This window comes from Chanodichthys erythropterus, chromosome 10, assembly GCF_024489055.1.
Source record: "Chanodichthys erythropterus isolate Z2021 chromosome 10, ASM2448905v1, whole genome shotgun sequence".
Taxonomy (NCBI): Eukaryota; Metazoa; Chordata; class Actinopteri; order Cypriniformes; family Xenocyprididae; genus Chanodichthys; species Chanodichthys erythropterus.
In genome coordinates this window covers 11560523-11570000 of record NC_090230.1, presented here as the reverse complement: position 1 = coordinate 11570000, position 9478 = coordinate 11560523, and positions in this window count along the sequence as shown.

Below are 9478 nucleotides of genomic sequence, written 5' to 3'. Positions count from 1 at the left end.
TATATATATATATATATATATATATATATATTTATATATTTGTTCTATAAGAATTTACCTTTTTTTTCTCAGTCAGATGGTGTAGTTAGGATATCTCCCAGCAGGGGCGCGCGTGAACACTACGCTAAACAGGTAAACGTTAACGCAACCCACACAAGTCTCTGAAAGACTTTTGAAAATATGTTGTTTACAACCCAAATAAACGGAAAGAAAAGATATCTTTTCAGAGACAGGCGTGTAAAGACATCCGGAAGCAGAGAATTGCTCATTCAGAGTGGATCCTACAAGTTCAGGAAAGAAACCAGAGGTGACAGAGGAAAAAAGGATGAGGGTGATTGTGTAATTATACTCGGCGGGTTCTCGCGCAACGTGTCTGTCAGTTTCTTTTCAGTTTATCTACTCGGAATAAATGGCCCTCCGATGTCAGGCTTTATATGTGGGCGGGTGGGTTCAATGAGTGCATCATTTTGATGTCGTGTGTGTTGGTCAAACGAGCGCCCTGGGTCTTGATAATAGTCGTTATGTGTGTTTGTCTGCACCAGCGCTGGAAGCTTGATCGCTGAATACAGTACATTTGATAAATCTAACGAAAATTGTCAAAAGATGTCTTGGCCATACTTGAAGTTTAAAAAATAAGTTATTTTGTATAAAGAGTTTTAACATAAGGACCATCCAATAATGTAATTAATATAGCCTTTATGATTATGAAGTAGGCCTACACTCTAAAAAAGGCTGGGTTAAAAACGATTGGGTTGTTTTAACCCAGCGGTTGGGTTAAATGTTTGCCCAACCTGCTGGGTAGTTGTATTTAAACCAACTATTGTTTAAAAATTGCTATATGGCTACAGTAGCTTAAAATGAACCCAACATAGTTGGGAAATTAAAAACCAGATGCAATTAGAGACAACAATAATAGACAAAAGGTGAATGTTTATTAATAAGCTTTAATATTTTATTAATATAAATTTAATAGTTAATAGTTTATTAATATAAATGTATTAATAAGCAATTTAATAAATGCTTATTGTTTAATAATTATTCATTGAACATAAATGTTCATTTCCAACATACATTGGGTTCATTTTAATTAAGCAATACAGTAATTTTTAAACAATAGTTGAGTTAAATAAAACTACCCAGCAGGTTGGGCAAACATTTAACCCTACCGCTGGGTTAAAACAACCCAATTGCTGGGTTTGTCAATTTTCAACCCAACTTGGGTTGTTTTTAACCCAGCATTTTTTAGAGTGTACGCATTTTCTTCCAGTTGTAATGCATCATTCTGTTGTAGGCTATGTTATGTTATTTTTTTTAAACTGTGAACTCTTGAAAATTTTGGTTCCAAAAATAAATAATAATTTAAATTTTAAAGTGCATTTTTACATTTTCAATATGCATGAATAGTTACAATTCAAATAATGTAATGGTCCTAAAATAGACATAATTTTTCTTTAACATATATAATTAGCATTTAAAAAAATTAGTATTTCTTATATATTTCATAATTAAATAATAATAATAGTTTACATTGTGTGACATTCATCCATGTGTCTGTATTATTTCTGCTTATGGTAGCTACATGACTAGACTGCTGTTGCCATGACAACTGAAATTTGATGTACATGTTGACATACCAGTATCTTCACTGAAGCGATGTCCGCGGCAGACCTCTTCCCGACAGTCAAAGCGACGTTACGTTGCGAAAGTGCGGACTCGTAGGAATACCATTTGGGACAAGGCCGATGTGTTTCAAGTTTGTCTCAGACATCCTGAGTCTTTTGGTGAAATATTGTCACGGTCATATGGAAGTCTTTGATTTTTGCAGACTTTGGTGCCTTGGCAAATCTGAGCACAGTTCTAGGAGAACTATATTCTTCTTCTAGGAGAAACAGTTGAGACATTAAAGAGATCACAGTGGACGTTTGTTGTTCCTATAGACCTTATGCGCCAGAGAAACAAGAAACAATTTTGTCTTTGAACCTTTGTTTTTGTGGTCGCTGTTTATTTCTATGGTAGAAGAGAAATTAGCTAGTGAAGTGGATTTACCTATTGTAGAGTTAACGAAAGTTATCATTAGCATTGTAATATTTGAAGTGGATGTCATTACAAATGCCAGTAGACTGGGAAGATTCATTCATAAATCTGTAAGATCTTACCTTCATGCTGTGGAAATACAAACCGGAAAACAGAACACAACGAGCGCAGAGCTAAAAAGGGCTGGGGCTATATAAGGTCTATAGGTTTGTTTGTTTTAAAAAGCTTAGTATCTCTTTCTGAGGGTATGTCACGGTTCACATGGACAAACTGTGAGGTGCCGCAACTCTTGGGAAGCAATAAGCAGCGTCTATTGAACCCCCAGCAGCCCCCCTACAAGGCAATCAATAGGTAAATCAATAGGATCTCAATGAAGACACGAGCTTTCACAGCAGGTGTTCTTCTTTTTCTGAGGGGCCGTTTGTGATGTAGCATGGCCATCAATTGATGTTGATAATGGAGGGGGAGCAAAGAGCGGTCGAGTGGCCCTTACTCTGAGAGCATGCTGAGGGTTCATCTCCATGGAACCTTCCTCCTCTCAATGGCACTCAGAAACGGAGAGACAGGAGCTGACTTCTAACCAGACCTTTCTATGACAGTGCAAGATATTCCTGTTTACAACCAGAAGTTTTGAACTTCTAAAGACTTTTAAAGAAAGGTCTGGTTATAATTAACACATTTATATTTTATATTATTTATACCATGTATTTTTTTATTTCATAATTATAAAAATATTTTAATTTAATTTATAAATATTGTTTTAATATTGTTTTAATTAACCAACATGGCTTGACGGTTAGGGTTATATCACCACCTGTTGGTTTGGCATGTTCTTGACAGCTCTTCATAGCGTAATTTTGCATTTTCATGTGGAGGTGTTTTTTTTAATTTATTTATTTTATTATTTTTTTTACAGAGGAAGAAAAACTCTGTTTATAAAAATACCCGTGTATGTGTGGAATAGGCCTAAATGTAATTATTATAAATATTATAAATTAAATTTTATTAAAATAAAATGGGTTATTATATTTTATAAAATTTATAAAAAATAAAATGTATTACATATTTTTATTTAATTAACACATATTTTAATTCACATTTAATTATGAAACATTTTTTATGTTTAGCCTTTTAATTAATAAGAATAAGTTTATTTTATTTCATATTTATAAAATATAGGTTTTTATATGTATTTAATTTATAATTTGTTTTAGGTTTAGGTTTTTAATACAAAAAAAGTTAAAAATTAATAAGTTTAAAATTAAATATGAAGTAGAATGTTGTTATTATTATTATTGTATTATTTATAAAATTAATTTATTGCATATATTTTATTTAATTTGTAAATATTTTTAAATTAAATTTTAATTTATAAATAATACTTGCATCCAAAAATTGTTAACATGAAGTTAAAATTTTTGTTTGTCTTGATGACAAAACCATTAGATATGCACACATTGAGCCTTATAAGAAACGTGAACAAATTTCTATGTAGACAATTTGTAAAATTAATTTTGTGGAAATTGTCATGTAATTATTAAATCTAATTACAATCAATTTTCTTGTTCAGAAATTCGTTCTGCCCATGTTTCAGAAATGTGGCCCAATAAATAAGACTGGCATAAAACCTAGATGCCAGGTTTTTCTTTAAGCCATTTTTCTTGATTAAATAGCTTTGTTTATTGCGTTTACATACTTGCTAATGATTGTTCAATCAAAAGTAGCATGACCCAAAAACCTGGTCTGTCTAAAAGTGAAGCTGTGTATATAATCTTCCTTTGAGACTTTAAAGTGTGTTTCTCAAAGGTAAGCTCGTGGTGCATGGGACCTTGTTCAACAACAAAAAACCTGACCGTATTGCCTCTATGAATCCATCCAAAGGCCTTTTGTGCTCTTATAGAGAACAGAATAGCTCCTGTTCCATCTGATAGCCCTCCACAGCGATGGAAAGTGCAGGACTGGCAATCACCTTCACTTTGAAACTCTAAAAGTTGCCTGAAATGGGACTTTTCCTGTTTCCTCAAGCCAGACAAGAGGAGCAGAGGTGATTTCTTCAGCACTGACCCTCTAACTCTTGTTCCAATTAATGCCGGACCAGCTGTGTTAAAGGGATAGTACACCCAAAACTGAAAATTTGATGTTTATCTGCTTACCCCCAGGGCATCCAAGATGTAGGTGACTTTGTTTCTTCAGTAGAACGCAAATGATGATTTTTAACTCCAACCGTTGCCGTCTGTCAGTCGTATAATGCATGTCAATTTTTTAATTTGGATTTGTCTGTGCATGTTTTTTTTTTTTTTTACTCTCATAGATTTTGTTACCATTGCCATGCATTATACGACTGACAGACTGCAATGGTTGGAGTTAAAAATCATCATTTGCGTTCTACTGAAGAAACAAAGTCACCTACATCTTGAATGCCCTGGGGGTGAGCAGATAAACATCAAATTTTCATTTTTGGGTGAACTATCCCTTTAAGGAGTCGTACTCCAAACAGGAAAAAAAAACTTTTATGCACATCACACAAACACTTGTCTGTCAGAGTGTATGTTCTTCTGTCTCTTCAGAGGATTCACAATGACTCAGTTCATGTCAGGCTGTTCCCGTAGTGTCAGGATTTGACCCTCACGCCTTAACTTGCATGTTAAGCTCAGGTCACATTGAAAAGACCTTGTGAAGAGAGAGGGAACAAGAGAATGATACGTTGCTGTTTTAAGACCAAGAACAAGATCAATTAAAGCTGCAAGCAGCGATGAAAGGGCCCTCGCACCGAGGCTCACCGCCACCCATTGACCTTAGGAAAACAGTGATCAGTGGGCATCATGCATGTAAGCGTGTGAATACAGGAGAATTATACCAAAGTCATTTCGAAATTCCACACTTCCTGCTGTCAACAGATGGCGCTTTGACCGTAACTGAATATTGCTATGTTTATGTCTTCAGGCCAGGACTTTTATCGAATATGTGAAGTTTGGAGCAGATTGGACATTGTATGCTTGAGTTACAACAACTTCCTGTTTCTTTAGTGGCATTAATCGCATAAATTAGCAATCAGCCAAGTGTTGCATGATTTAACGTGTTTCTAGCATGTTTGGTACTTCGTGGCATGATGAAATGTGAATCTGGTAGTGAATTACAGTGTAAAGCATGCCATTTCCTGTTGCCAGCAGGTGGCGCTATGGCTTACTGAATATTGTCATATAGATGTCTTTAGGCCAGGACTTTTATGACACATGTGAAGTTTGGAGCAGATCAGACATAGTATGCCTGAGTTACAACAGCTTCATCGTTCATGGCGAAACATCAGACTTTGTCAGTCCGCCACGGACACGCCCTTCAATGAAAACTCAAGATCTTTGATATTTATCATTGCTAAGGTCTTAAGATTAGACTGATAACATTTGATGTGTATCTGGTTAAATCTCTATGAGGAGTTAATCACAGTGTAAAACATGTCATTTCCTTTTGACTGCATGTGGTGCTATGATTGTAACTGAATATTGTTATGAAGATTTCCTCAGGCCAGGACTCTAATAAAACATGTGAACACGCCATGGACACCAAGATCTTTTGTGCTCGGGCCCTAAATATTTTGGATTTATCCACACATTACCTATTTTTTGTTAAAGTTGCAGTCTGTAAGTTTTGCCTCTTTGTCGCCATCTCTGTTTGAAACCTGCAATTGCAGTTTTTTGTGGAATTATCATCTTTATGTGGGTTGTGCATCAGCACGGCTCCTCAGCACAGCTTAATCTAATGTTTGCTGTCAGTCACCACATCAATCACAGATTGCAGTCTTGGAAGTATGACCAAAATAAAAATTTTCGCTGGAAAATGTTATCTGAACAAGTAAGTAACATGTCTGACACTTTTGTTCTGACCAACTGAGGCAAAAAGCATTACAATAAATCATGCTGCCAATGGTGATTAAATCTAACGATCGCTTAACTCGGATCACACCAAACCGTGTAAATTATTATTATTGTTATACTTTGTTCTCAAATTGTTAATGCAAATTTCTGTAGCCACTCCGCAGTCTGAAGTCTTTTGCTTTTGACTACGGATGAATCTCCAGTTGTCACTGATAATTGTCATTTGGACCTTTCTGGATTACAATCCGCCATCAAAATGATAAGTTTAATTATTGCAGCTGCTGCGAGAAAAGGCTATAAATGATCCGCCACCAGCAGCATCCTCCACATGCCATATAGCCTACTAGCTGGGACTCCTTCTTTATGTAAACAGACATGACATAATGACACAAAGGCAACACTGAAACACACCAGTGCTGATTTTATTATAAAACATTTTTACAAGCATACCGTTGTGAATCGGGCTAAGGAGAGAAAAAAAGTTACAGACTGCAGCTTTAAATGTCCACATTTGTTTAGGATGGCCCCTCATATACATCTGCTCACAACTGAGAGATGCACATGAGAAAAGTGATGACTTTTTTTATATAATAAGTAGGGCTGGGCAAGTTAACGCGTTTTTATCGCGTTAACGCATTAATTAACGCCGACAATTAGTTTATCGCGCGTTAACGTACTTTTTATTTTGAAAGTCCTTTGCTCACTGCGTTTGAATCACATAGATAGACTACAACCGAATACAACACAAACCATGGGTCAAAATATAAAATATAAACTTTCAGTATCACTTAAAATGCAAGCATTTTATCAATTTTATTCATAACGGTTTTATAAAGGTAGGAAATTGCTTAGTGTGGTTGTCATTTGTTCAAATAAATATAAAAAATACAGTGTGTTTGTGTCCGTCTGTCCGCTGAATTTGACCCATAATCTCTGATTCTCCTCATCTGTGATCATGGAAAAGGGGAATTACAATGACAAGTAGGCCTACTCAATATGCTCGTTTAAGCATCATTAAGACGTTTCCAACAAATAAATGAATCGACTTTTCTCAGTGTGTTAATTACATAGATTTATTTGGATATTCATACGATGGCTGAAGCAGCAGTGAGTGTCCAGCGTGCGACACGGTAAACAGATCAACACTGTAAACGAAATTCTACAAACCTTCAGTGAAAAAAATTAATAAAATGATCATGCGATGCGATAAAATAGCTTCTTTTCCCTGCAAACGATACCATTAAAAATGTTAACGTTCCACTTAATGGCAGAAACAAAACAAAAGGTAAGCAAGAATCCGTATTAATTTCAGTATGAGTAATAGAGGGCGATCCTGTCAAAATGGCGGCGCCGCCCCGGCATGCAACGAGGTGTGACGTCGGTTCATATTCTCTATTGCACTTTTGTTCATACAGCAGTACTTTGAAAGAATAAAATTACGCAATACAGTACTCTTGATTTCATTATTGAATTTTGCGCATGCTGCGATTAATCAGAAAAATCATGCGATTAATCGCGATTAAAATATTTAATCGTTGCCCAGCACTAATAATAAGAAATATACACACACAACGATCAGTTTACCTAGTTTACATGTAAATAGATGATGTATATATTTGTAGGTCTGTATAAATTTGCTTTGACAAGCAAAGAAAATGACTTGGTGTCAAAGTAAATTTTTGAAATGTGTATTTTTATTTGTTTTATTGTTTTTTTCAAAGTAAATGTTCTACATGAGAATTTTTCTTCCCCAAAATAGTAATTATTTTAGTATTATTCATATACGATTATAGTATTTATTCATTTTTAAATTAGCTTTTATATTTTAAGTTTTCATTTGAATTTTAGTGATAGTAATTTTCTGCATTTTTTCCTTTTTAAAAAAAAAACATTTCTATATAGCTATTATTTCATTATCTTTAGTAGGCTACATAAGTTAACATGTGTAAAAAAAAGTTTGTCATGTTTTTTAATTTCAGCCTTATTTCTATTAACAACAATAATTTTGATAGTTTAAATTGTAGTTAACAATAACAACACAGCTGTGGGGTAAGTTGTAACGTTATTAGGAATAAAGCAGTGTTGTACAGATAGATGATTTTTATCTGTTTGGTAGCCAAAAACTAGCAAGAAATTCTGCTAAAGGAGAATATGAGGCTGAGAGGGAAAGGAGGGAGGGAACTGTTTAGGTGAGATTCAGGAAAGGAGAATTCCCAGACAGATGGTGAGAGGGGTGGAAGGGGAGATCCCATAATCATAAAACAAAACAGTGCATGAGTCACCATCAAAGTATGAAGCCTGCGATACCTCTCCTAGCCACCAGGGTGCAGCACATCATCAGTGAAAGTGTAATGATTACAATAATATCTATGCATGTTGAAATGGAACAATAAATTGATGGATTTCAGATGCAGGAAAACCACCTGGAATGTATGACTCGAAGAGGATCTGAGGTCCTTGCTTCTTGCTAATGGACCATGACACTAAAAGTAATGTGTTTACAGACCTGTCAGTATCAGTTTGCTTAAGTGTCAGGAATCTGCTCTTTGCTTTCAGCCCTTTTCTGGAAAAGGTAATGGCTTGATTCAAAGATACATTTGGGATGGCCAGTTAGCACGCTGTAATTCCTCTAGTTGACAAAGCTTTTAACCTCGCTGACCGGCTGACATAAAACATCAGTAAGAAATCTGACCCCCAACACATTGAATCACCATCAGAACCTCGTTCCCCAGGTGTGACATCACCATATCTGTCAAAACACAAGCCGCTGGCTTGAGATGGATGGCCTTGCTTGAATGAAATGACTTAACGTGACATAAAACAGCCCGTTTTACTGTTGTAATTAGATTTAAGACTTAAAAGATTATAAGGACATTTTGTTTTAATAATGTGTGCTATTGAAATTTGTACAGTAAGACCAGGAACATACATTTAGAAAGTAAATAGGGTAAATTTAGATTACGTTTCGACTTGTGAAGAAGAGATTGCTTTGTAGCTAATAAAGCTAACAGTAAAATTACAAAGACCGTGAAGCAAAATTATGTCTATGTGCAAATTATTTGCCATAGCATGTGGTTCAGCCTTCAGGGGCTTAGCAGAACTGTTGCGATGTTTTCTCTCAGATTAGTGGTTTGTGTTAGTTTAGCAAATTTAGGCGCAACCGTTTGTTAGCTTAGCACTAGTTCCCTGTTGGTCCTCCCTGTCACAGCTCGAGTCCCTCTCAATTAACAGATAATTTAAGTGTGAATGATAATTACACATTGCTCTCAAGCCAGTGACTAAGTGAGGATCTGCCCAAGGACATTTCCAGGATCTGCTTTTGGCATGTTTATATTTGCATTATGAACACTTTAAGTGTTTGTGTTCACATGATATAGTCTTTAACTTTGCAATGTGTGAATGTGGTAATGCGATAACATACGATTAGTGTATTGGAATAGCTGAATGAAATAGTTGAACGAAAAAGGAAATTCTGTCATGTACTCAAACCTGTATGCTGTTGTTTGTTCTGTGGAGCACAAAGCAGAAATTTTGCAGTTTTTATGTAGTTATTTTCCAACTCACAACATTCG